We start from the raw sequence: 13271 nt of genomic DNA, 5'->3' as shown, positions 1-13271 counted from the left end.
TTTCATTCATAAAACACAGGGTTCTATTCATAGAACACAGGGTTCCATTTATAGAACACAGGGTTCTATTCATAGAACACAAGGTTTTATTCATAGAACACATGGCTATATTTATAGATCACGGGTGGTTTCCATTCAGAGAACACATGGTTTCATTCATAAAACACAGGGTTCTATTTATAGAACACAGGGTTCCATTCATAGAACACAGGGTTCTATTAATAGAACACAAGGTTTTATTCATAAAACACATGGTTATATTTATAGATCACGGGTGGTTTCCCTTCAGAGAACACATGGTTTCATTCATAAAACACAGGGTTCTATTCATAGAACACAGGGTTCCATTTATAGAACACTGGGTTCTATTCATAGACCACAAGGTTTTATTCATAGAACACATGGTTATATTTATAGATCACGGGTGGTTTCCATTCAGAGAACACATAATTTTATTCATAAAACACAGGGTTCTATTCATAGAACACAGGGTTCCATTTATAGAACACAGGGTTCTATTTATAGAACTCAAGGTTTTATTCATAGAACAAATGGTTATATTTATAGATCACGGGTGGTTTCCATTCAGAGAACACATAATTGCATTCATTAAACAAAGGGTTATTCATAGAACACAGGGTTCCATTTATAGAACACAGGGTTCTATTCATAGAAAACAAGGTTTTATTCATAGAACACATGGCTATATTTATAGATCACGGGTGGTTTCCATTCAGAGAACACATAATTGCATTCATAAAACACAGGGTTCTATTCATAGAACACAGGGTTCCATTTATAGAACACAGGGTTCTATTCATAAAACACAAGGTTTTATTCATAGAACACATGGTTATATTTATAGATCACGGGTGGTTTCCATTCAGAGAACACATGGTTTCATTCATAAAACACAGGGTTCTATTTATAGAACACAGGGTTCCATTCATAGAACACAGGGTTCTATTAATAAAACACAAGGTTTTATTCATAAAACACATGGTTATATTTATAGATCACGGGTGGTTTCCATTCAGAGAACACATGGTTTCATTCATAAATCACAGGGTTCTATTCATAGAACACAGGGTTCCATTCATAGAACACAGGGTTCTATTAATAGAACACAAGGTTTTATTCATAAAACACATGGTTATATTTATAGATCACGGGTGGTTTCCATTCAGAGAACACATGATTTCATTCATAAAACACAGGGTTCTATTTATAGAACACAGGGTTCCATTCATAGAACACAGGGTTCTATTAATAGAACACAAGGTTTTATTCATAAAACACATGGTAATATTTATAGATCACGGGTGGTTTCCAGTCAGAGAACACATGGTTTCATTCATAAAACACAGGGTTCTATTCATAGAACACAGGGTTCCATTCATAGAACACAGGGTTCTATTAATAGAACACAAGGTTGTATTCATAAAACACATGGTTATATTTATAGATCACGGGTGGTTTCCATTCAGAGAACACATAATTTCATTCATAAAACACAGGGTTCTATTCATAGAACACAGGGTTCCATTTATAGAACACAGGGTTCTATTCATAGAACTCAAGGTTTTATTCATAGAACAGATGGTTATATTTATAGATCACGGGTGGTTTCCATTCAGAGAACACATAATTGCATTCATAAAACACAGGGTTCTATTCATAGAACACAGGGTTCCATTCATAGAACACAGGGTTCTATTAATAGAACACAAGGTTTTATTCATAAAACACATGGTTATATTTATAGATCACGGGTGGTTTCCATTCAGAGAACACATGGTTTCATTCATAAAACACAGGGTTCTATTCATAGAACACAGGGTTCCATTCATAGAACACAGGGTTCTATTAAGAGAACACAAGGTTTTATTCATAGAACACATGGCTATATTTATAGATCACGGGTGGTTTCCATTCAGAGAACACATGGTTTCATTCATAAAACACAGGGTTCTATTTGTAGAACACAGGGTTCCATTCATAGAACACAGGGTTCTATTAAGAGAACACAAGGTTTTATTCATAGAACACATGGCTATATTTATAGATCACGGGTGGTTTCCATTCAGAGAACACATCATTTCATTCATAAAACACAGGGTTCTATTCATAGAACACAGGGTTCCATTTATAGAACACTGGGTTCTATTCATGGACCACAAGGTTTTATTCATAGAACACATGGTTATATTTATAGATCACGGGTGGTTTTCATTCAGAGAACACATAATTTTATTCATAAAACACAGGGTTCTATTCATAGAACACAGGGTTCCATTTATAGAACACAGGGTTCTATTCATAGAACACAAGGTTTTATTCATAGAACACATGGCTATATTTATAGATCACGGGTGGTTTCCATTCAGAGAACACATGGTTTCATTCATAAAACACAGGGTTCTATTTATAGAACACAGGGTTCCATTCATAGAACACAGGGTTCTATTAATAGAACACAAGGTTTTATTCATAAAACACATGGTTATATTTATAGATCACGGGTGGTTTCCATTCAGAGAACACATGGTTTCATTCATAAAACACAGGGTTCTATTCATAGAACACAGGGTTCCATTCATAGAACACAGGGTTCTATTAATAGAACACAAGGTTTTATTCATAAAACACATGGTTATATTTATAGATCATGGGTGGTTTCCATTCAGAGAACACATGGTTTCATTCATAAAACACAGGGTTATATTCATAGAACACAGGGTTCCATTCATAGAACACAGGGTTCTATTAATAGAACACAAGGTTTTATTCATAAAACACATGGTTATATTTATAGATCATGGGTGGTTTCCATTCAGAGAACACATCATTTCATTCATAAAACACAGGGTTCTATTCATAGAACACAGGGTTCCATTTATAGAACACTGGGTTCTATTCATAGACCACAAGGTTTTATTCATAGAACACATGGTTATATTTATAGATCACGGGTGGTTTCCATTCAGAGAACACATAATTTTATTCATAAAACACAGGGTTCTATTCATAGAACACAGGGTTCCATTTATAGAACACAGGGTTCTATTCATAGAACTCAAGGTTTTATTCATAGAACAGATGGTTATATTTATAGATCACGGGTGGTTTCCATTCAGAGAACACATAATTGCATTCATAAAACACAGGGTTCTATTCATAGAACACAGGGTTCCATTTATAGAACACAGGGTTCTATTCATAGAACACAAGGTTTTATTCATAGAACACATGGCTATATTTATAGATCACGGGTGGTTTCCATTCAGAGAACACATGGTTTCATTCATAAAACACAGGGTTCTATTTATAGAACACAGGGTTCCATTCATAGAACACAGGGTTCTATTAATAGAACACAAGGTTTTATTCATAAAACACATGGTTATATTTATAGATCACGGGTGGTTTCCATTCAGAGAACACATGGTTTCATTCATAAAACACAGGGTTCTATTCATAGAACACAGGGTTCCATTCATAGAACACAGGGTTCTATTAAGAGAACACAAGGTTTTATTCATAGAACACATGGCTATATTTATAGATCACGGGTGGTTTCCATTCAGAGAACACATGGTTTCATTCATAAAACACAGGGTTCTATTTGTAGAACACAGGGTTCCATTCATAGAACACAGGGTTCTATTAAGAGAACACAAGGTTTTATTCATAGAACACATGGCTATATTTATAGATCACGGGTGGTTTCCATTCAGAGAACACATCATTTCATTCATAAAACACAGGGTTCTATTCATAGAACACAGGGTTCCATTTATAGAACACTGGGTTCTATTCATAGACCACAAGGTTTTATTCATAGAACACATGGTTATATTTATAGATCACGGGTGGTTTTCATTCAGAGAACACATAATTTTATTCATAAAACACAGGGTTCTATTCATAGAACACAGGGTTCCATTTATAGAACACAGGGTTCTATTCATAGAACACAAGGTTTTATTCATAGAACACATGGCTATATTTATAGATCACGGGTGGTTTCCATTCAGAGAACACATGGTTTAATTCATAAAACACAGGGTTCTATTTATAGAACACAGGGTTCCATTCATAGAACACAGGGTTCTATTAATAGAACACAATGTTTTATTCATAAAACACATGGTTATATTTATAGATCACGGGTGGTTTCCATTCAGAGAACACATGGTTTCATTCATAAAACACAGGGTTCTATTCATAGAACACAGGGTTCCATTCATAGAACACAGGGTTCTATTAATAGAACACAAGGTTTTATTCATAAAACACATGGTTATATTTATAGATCACGGGTGGTTTCCATTCAGAGAACACATGGTTTCATTCATAAAACACAGGGTTATATTCATAGAACACAGGGTTCCATTCATAGAACACAGGGTTCTATTAATAGAACACAAGGTTTTATTCATAAAACACATGGTTATATTTATAGATCATGGGTGGTTTCCATTCAGAGAACACATCATTTCATTCATAAAACACAGGGTTCTATTCATAGAACACAGGGTTCCATTTATAGAACACTGGGTTCTATTCATAGACCACAAGGTTTTATTTATAGAACACATGGTTATATTTATAGATCACGGGTGGTTTCCATTCAGAGAACACATAATTTTATTCATAAAACACAGGGTTCAATTCATAGAACACAGGGTTCCATTTATAGAACACAGGGTTCTATTCATAGAACTCAAGGTTTTATTCATAGAACTCAAGGTTATATTTATAGATCACGGGTGGTTTCCATTCAGAGAACACATAATTGCATTCATAAAACACAGGGTTCTATTCATAGAACACAGGGTTCCATTTATAGAACACAGGGTTCTATTCATAGAACACAAGGTTTTATTCATAGAACACATGGCTATATTTATAGATCACGGGTGGTTTCTATTCAGAGAACACATGGTTTCATTCATAAAACACAGGGTTCTATTTATAGAACACAGGGTTCCATTCATAGAACACAGGGTTCTATTAATAGAACACAAGGTTTTATTCATAAAACACATGGTTATATTTATAGATCACGGGTGGTTTCCATTCAGAGAACACATGGTTTCATTCATAAAACACAGGGTTCTATTCATAGAACACAGGGTTCCATTCATAGAACACAGGGTTCTATTAAGAGAACACAAGGTTTTATTCATAGAACACATGGCTATATTTATAGATCACGGGTGGTTTCCATTCAGAGAACACATGGTTTCATTCATAAAACACAGGGTTCTATTTGTAGAACACAGGGTTCCATTCATAGAACACAGGGTTCTATTAAGAGAACACAAGGTTTTATTCATAGAACACATGGCTATATTTATAGATCACGGGTGGTTTCCATTCAGAGAACACATCATTTCATTCATAAAACACAGGGTTCTATTCATAGAACACAGGGTTCCATTTATAGAACACTGGGTTCTATTCATAGACCACAAGGTTTTATTCATAGAACACATGGTTATATTTATAGATCACGGGTGGTTTTCATTCAGAGAACACATAATTTTATTCATAAAACACAGGGTTCTATTCATAGAACACAGGGTTCCATTTATAGAACACAGGGTTCTATTCATAGAACACAAGGTTTTATTCATAGAACACATGGCTATATTTATAGATCACGGGTGGTTTCCATTCAGAGAACACATGGTTTCATTCATAAAACACAGGGTTCTATTTATAGAACACAGGGTTCCATTCATAGAACACAGGGTTCTATTAATAGAACACAAGGTTTTATTCATAAAACACATGGTTATATTTATAGATCACGGGTGGTTTCCATTCAGAGAACACATGGTTTCATTCATAAAACACAGGGTTCTATTCATAGAACACAGGGTTCCATTCATAGAACACAGGGTTCTATTAATAGAACACAAGGTTTTATTCATAAAACACATGGTTATATTTATAGATCACGGGTGGTTTCCATTCAGAGAACACATGGTTTCATTCATAAAACACAGGGTTATATTCATAGAACACAGGGTTCCATTCATAGAACACAGGGTTCTATTAATAGAACACAAGGTTTTATTCATAAAGCACATGGTTATATTTATAGATCATGGGTGGTTTCCATTCAGAGAACACATCATTTCATTCATAAAACACAGGGTTCTATTCATAGAACACAGGGTTCCATTTATAGAACACTGGGTTCTATTCATAGACCACAAGGTTTTATTCATAGAACACATGGTTATATTTATAGATCACGGGTGGTTTCCATTCAGAGAACACATAATTTTATTCATAAAACACAGGGTTCTATTCATAGAACACAGGGTTCCATTTATAGAACACAGGGTTCTATTCATAGAACTCAAGGTTTTATTCATAGAACAAATGGTTATATTTATAGATCACGGGTGGTTTCCATTCAGAGAACACATAATTGCATTCATTAAACAAAGGGTTATTCATAGAACACAGGGTTCCATTTATAGAACACAGGGTTCTATTCATAGAAAACAAGGTTTTATTCATAGAACACATGGCTATATTTATAGATCACGGGTGGTTTCCATTCAGAGAACACATAATTGCATTCATAAAACACAGGGTTCTATTCATAGAACACAGGGTTCCATTTATAGAACACAGGGTTCTATTCATAGAACACAAGGTTTTATTCATAGAACACATGGTTATATTTATAGATCAAGGGTGGTTTCCATTCAGAGAACACATGGTTTCATTCATAAAACACAGGGTTCTATTTATAGAACACAGGGTTCCATTCATAGAACACAGGGTTCTATTAATAAAACACAAGGTTTTATTCATAAAACACATGGTTATATTTATAGATCACGGGTGGTTTCCATTCAGAGAACACATGGTTTCATTCATAAATCACAGGGTTCTATTCATAGAACACAGGGTTCCTTTCATAGAACACAGGGTTCTATTAATAGAACACAAGGTTTTATTCATAAAACACATGGTTATATTTATAGATCACGGGTGGTTTCCATTCAGAGAACACATGATTTCATTCATAAAACACAGGGTTCTATTTATAGAACACAGGGTTCCATTCATAGAACACAGGGTTCTATTAATAGAACACAAGGTTTTATTCATAAAACACATGGTTATATTTATAGATCACGGGTGGTTTCCAGTCAGAGAACACATGGTTTCATTCATAAAACACAGGGTTCTATTCATAGAACACAGGGTTCCATTCATAGAACACAGGGTTCTATTAATAGAACACAAGGTTTTATTCATAAAACACATGGTTATATTTATAGATCACGGGTGGTTTCCATTCAGAGAACACATGGTTTCATTCATAAATCACAGGGTTCTATTCATAGAACACAGGGTTCCATTTATAGAACACTGGGTTCTATTCATAGACCACAAGGTTTTATTCATAGAACACATGGTTATATTTATAGATCACGGGTGGTTTTCATTCAGAGAACACATAATTTTATTCATAAAACACAGGGTTCTATTCATAGAACACAGGGTTCCATTTATAGAACACAGGGTTCTATTCATAGAACACAAGGTTTTATTCATAGAACACATGGCTATATTTATAGATCACGGGTGGTTTCCATTCAGAGAACACATGGTTTCATTCATAAAACACAGGGTTCTATTTATAGAACACAGGGTTCCATTCATAGAACACAGGGTTCTATTAATAGAACACAAGGTTTTATTCATAAAACACATGGTTATATTTATAGATCACGGGTGGTTTCCATTCAGAGAACACATGGTTTCATTCATAAAACACAGCGTTTTATTCATAGAACACAGGGTTCCATTCATAGAACACAGGGTTCTATTAAGAGAACACAAGGTTTTATTCATAAAACACATGGTTATATTTATAGATCACGGGTGGTTTCCATTCAGAGAACACATCATTTCATTCATAAAACACAGGGTTCTATTCATAGAACACAGGGTTCCATTTATAGAACACTGGGTTCTATTAATAGAACACAAGGTTTTATTCATAGAACACATGGTTATATATAAAGATCACGGGTGGTTTCCATTCAGAGAACACATAATTTCATTCATAAAACACAGGGTTCTATTCATAGAACACAGGGTTCCATTTATAGAACACAGGGTTCTATTCATAGAACACAAGGTTTTATTCATAGAACACATGGTTATATTTATAGATCACGGGTGGTTTCCATTCAGAGAACACATAATTTTATTCATAAAACACAGGGTTCTATTCATAGAACACAGGGTTCCATTTATAGAACACAGGGTTCTATTCATAGAACACAAGGTTTTATTCATAGAACACATGGCTATATTTATAGATCACGGGTGGTTTCCATTCAGAGAACACATGGTTTCATTCATAAAACACAGGGTTCTATTCATAGAACACAGGGTTCCATTCATAGAACACAGGGTTCTATTAATAGAACACAAGGTTTTATTCATAAAACACATGGTTATATTTATAGATCACGGGTGGTTTCCATTCAGAGAACACATAATTTCATTCATAAAACACAGGGTTCTATTCATAGAACACAGGGTTCCATTTATAGAACACAGGGTTCTATTCATAGAACACAAGGTTTTATTCATAGAACACATGGTTATATTTATAGATCACGGGTGGTTTCCATTCAGAGAACACATAATTTTATTCATAAAACACAGGGTTCTATTCATAGAACACAGGGTTCCATTTATAGAACACAGGGTTCTATTCATAGAACTCAAGGTTTTATTCATAGAACAGATGGTTATATTTATAGATCACGGGTGGTTTCCATTCAGAGAACACATAATTGCATTCATAAAACACAGGGTTCTATTCATAGAACACAGGGTTCCATTTATAGAACACAGGGTTCTATTCATAGAACACAAGGTTTTATTCATAGAACACATGGCTATATTTATAGATCACGGGTGGTTTCCATTCAGAGAACACATGGTTTCATTCATAAAACACAGGGTTCTATTTATAGAACACAGGGTTCCATTCATAGAACACAGGGTTCTATTAATAGAACACAAGGTTTTATTCATAAAACACATGGTTATATTTATAGATCACGGGTGGTTTCCATTCAGAGAACACATGGTTTCATTCATAAAACACAGGGTTCTATTTATAGAACACAGGGTTCCATTCATAGAACACAGGGTTCTATTAATAGAACACAAGGTTTTATTCATAAAACACATGGTTATATTTATAGATCACGGGTGGTTTCCATTCAGAGAACACATGGTTTCATTCATAAAACACAGGGTTCTATTCATAGAACACAGGGTTCCATTCATAGAACACAGGGTTCTATTAAGAGAACACAAGGTTTTATTCATAGAACACATGGCTATATTTATAGATCACTGGTGGTTTCCATTCAGAGAACACATCATTTCATTCATAATACACAGGGTTCTATTCATAGAACACAGGGTTCCATTTATAGAACACTGGGTTCTATTCATAGACCACAAGGTTTTATTCATAGAACACATGGTTATATTTATAGATCACGGGTGGTTTTCATTCAGAGAACACATAATTTTATTCATAAAACACAGGGTTCTATTCATAGAACACAGGGTTCCATTTATAGAACACAGGGTTCTATTCATAGAACACAAGGTTTTATTCATAGAACACATGGCTATATTTATAGATCACGGGTGGTTTCCATTCAGAGAACACATGGTTTCATTCATAAAACTCAGGGTTCTATTTATAGAACACAGGGTTCCATTCATAGAACACAGGGTTCTATTAATAGAACACAAGGTTTTATTCATAAAACACATGGTTATATTTATAGATCACGGGTGGTTTCCATTCAGAGAACACATGGTTTCATTCATAAAACACAGGGTTCTATTCATAGAACACAGGGTTCCATTCATAGAACACAGGGTTCTATTAAGAGAACACAAGGTTTTATTCATAAAACACATGGTTATATTTATAGATCATGGGTGGTTTCCATTCAGAGAACACATAATTTCATTCATAAAACACAGGGTTCTATTCATAGAACACAGGGTTCCATTTATAGAACACAGGGTTCTATTCATAGAACACAAGGTTTTATTCATAGAACACATGGTTATATTTATAGATCACGGGTGGTTTCCATTCAGAGAACACATAATTTTATTCATAAAACACAGGGTTCTATTCATAGAACACAGGGTTCCATTTATAGAACACAGGGTTCTATTCATAGAACTCAAGGTTTTATTCATAGAACAGATGGTTATATTTATAGATCACGGGTGGTTTCCATTCAGAGAACACATAATTGCATTCATAAAACACAGGGTTCTATTCATAGAACACAGGGTTCCATTTATAGAACACAGGGTTCTATTCATAGAACACAAGGTTTTATTCATAGAACACATGGCTATATTTATAGATCACGGGTGGTTTCCATTCAGAGAACACATAATTTCATTCATAAAACACAGGGTTCTATTTATAGAACACAGGGTTCCATTCATAGAACACAGGGTTCTATTAATAGAACACAAGGTTTTATTCATAAAACACATGGTTATATTTATAGATCACGGGTGGTTTCCATTCAGAGAACACATGGTTACATTCATAAAACACAGGGTTCTATTCATAGAACACAGGGTTCCATTCATAGAACACAGGGTACTATTAAGAGAACACAAGGTTTTATTCATAGAACACATGGCTATATTTATAGATCACGGGTGGTTTCCATTCAGAGAACACATGGTTTCATTCATAAAACACAGGGTTCTATTTATAGAACACAGGGTTCCATTCATAGAACACAGGGTTCTATTAATAGAACACAAGGTTTTATTCATAAAACACATGGTTATATTTATAGATCACGGGTGGTTTCCATTCAGAGAACACATCATTTTATTCATAAAACACAGGGTTCTATTCATAGAACACAGGGTTCCATTTATAGAACACTGGGTTCTATTCATAGACCACAAGGTTTTATTCATAGAACACATGGTTATATTTATAGATCACGGGTGGTTTTCATTCAGAGAACACATAATTTTATTCATAAAACACAGGGTTCTATTCATAGAACACAGGGTTCCATTTATAGAACACAGGGTTCTATTCATAGAACACAAGGTTTTATTCATAGAACACATGGCTATATTTATAGATCACGGGTGGTTTCCATTCAGAGAACACATAATTTTATTCATAAAACACAGGGTTCTATTCATAGAACACAGGGTTCCATTTATAGAACACAGGGTTCTATTCATAGAACACAAGGTTTTATTCATAGAACACATGGCTATATTTATAGATCACGGGTGGTTTCCATTCAGAGAACACATGGTTTCATTCATAAAACACAGGGTTCTATTCATAGAACACAGGGTTCCATTCATAGAACACAGGGTTCTATTAATAGAACACAAGGTTTTATTCATAAAACACATGGTTATATTTATAGATCACGGGTGGTTTCCATTCAGAGAACACATAATTTCATTCATAAAACACAGGGTTCTATTCATAGAACACAGGGTTCCATTTATAGAACACAGGGTTCTATTCATAGAACACAAGGTTTTATTCATAGAACACATGGTTATATTTATAGATCACGGGTGGTTTCCATTCAGAGAACACATAATTTTATTCATAAAACACAGGGTTCTATTCATAGAACACAGGGTTCCATTTATAGAACACAGGGTTCTATTCATAGAACTCAAGGTTTTATTCATAGAACAGATGGTTATATTTATAGATCACGGGTGGTTTCCATTCAGAGAACACATAATTGCATTCATAAAACACAGGGTTCTATTCATAGAACACAGGGTTCCATTTATAGAACACAGGGTTCTATTCATAGAACACAAGGTTTTATTCATAGAACACATGGCTATATTTATAGATCACGGGTGGTTTCCATTCAGAGAACACATGGTTTCATTCATAAAACACAGGGTTCTATTTATAGAACACAGGGTTCCATTCATAGAACACAGGGTTCTATTAATAGAACACAAGGTTTTATTCATAAAACACATGGTTATATTTATAGATCACGGGTGGTTTCCATTCAGAGAACACATGGTTTCATTCATAAAACACAGGGTTCTATTTATAGAACACAGGGTTCCATTCATAGAACACAGGGTTCTATTAATAGAACACAAGGTTTTATTCATAAAACACATGGTTATATTTATAGATCACGGGTGGTTTCCATTCAGAGAACACATGGTTTCATTCATAAAACACAGGGTTCTATTCATAGAACACAGGGTTCCATTCATAGAACACAGGGTTCTATTAAGAGAACACAAGGTTTTATTCATAGAACACATGGCTATATTTATAGATCACTGGTGGTTTCCATTCAGAGAACACATCATTTCATTCATAATACACAGGGTTCTATTCATAGAACACAGGGTTCCATTTATAGAACACTGGGTTCTATTCATAGACCACAAGGTTTTATTCATAGAACACATGGTTATATTTATAGATCACGGGTGGTTTTCATTCAGAGAACACATAATTTTATTCATAAAACACAGGGTTCTATTCATAGAACACAGGGTTCCATTTATAGAACACAGGGTTCTATTCATAGAACACAAGGTTTTATTCATAGAACACATGGCTATATTTATAGATCACGGGTGGTTTCCATTCAGAGAACACATGGTTTCATTCATAAAACTCAGGGTTCTATTTATAGAACACAGGGTTCCATTCATAGAACACAGGGTTCTATTAATAGAACACAAGGTTTTATTCATAAAACACATGGTTATATTTATAGATCACGGGTGGTTTCCATTCAGAGAACACATGGTTTCATTCATAAAACACAGGGTTCTATTCATAGAACACAGGGTTCCATTCATAGAACACAGGGTTCTATTAAGAGAACACAAGGTTTTATTCATAAAACACATGGTTATATTTATAGATCATGGGTGGTTTCCATTCAGAGAACACATAATTTCATTCATAAAACACAGGGTTCTATTCATAGAACACAGGGTTCCATTTATAGAACACAGGGTTCTATTCATAGAACACAAGGTTTTATTCATAGAACACATGGTTATATTTATAGATCACGGGTGGTTTCCATTCAGAGAACACATAATTTTATTCATAAAACACAGGGTTCTATTCATAGAACACAGGGTTCCATTTATAGAACACAGGGTTCTATTCATAG

This window comes from Crinia signifera, chromosome 1 (assembly GCF_055691185.1).
Source record: "Crinia signifera chromosome 1, ASM5569118v1, whole genome shotgun sequence".
NCBI classification, from domain to species: Eukaryota; Metazoa; Chordata; class Amphibia; order Anura; family Myobatrachidae; genus Crinia; species Crinia signifera.
The sequence above is the reverse complement of the archived record's forward strand: the minus strand, read 5'-3'. Positions refer to the sequence as shown.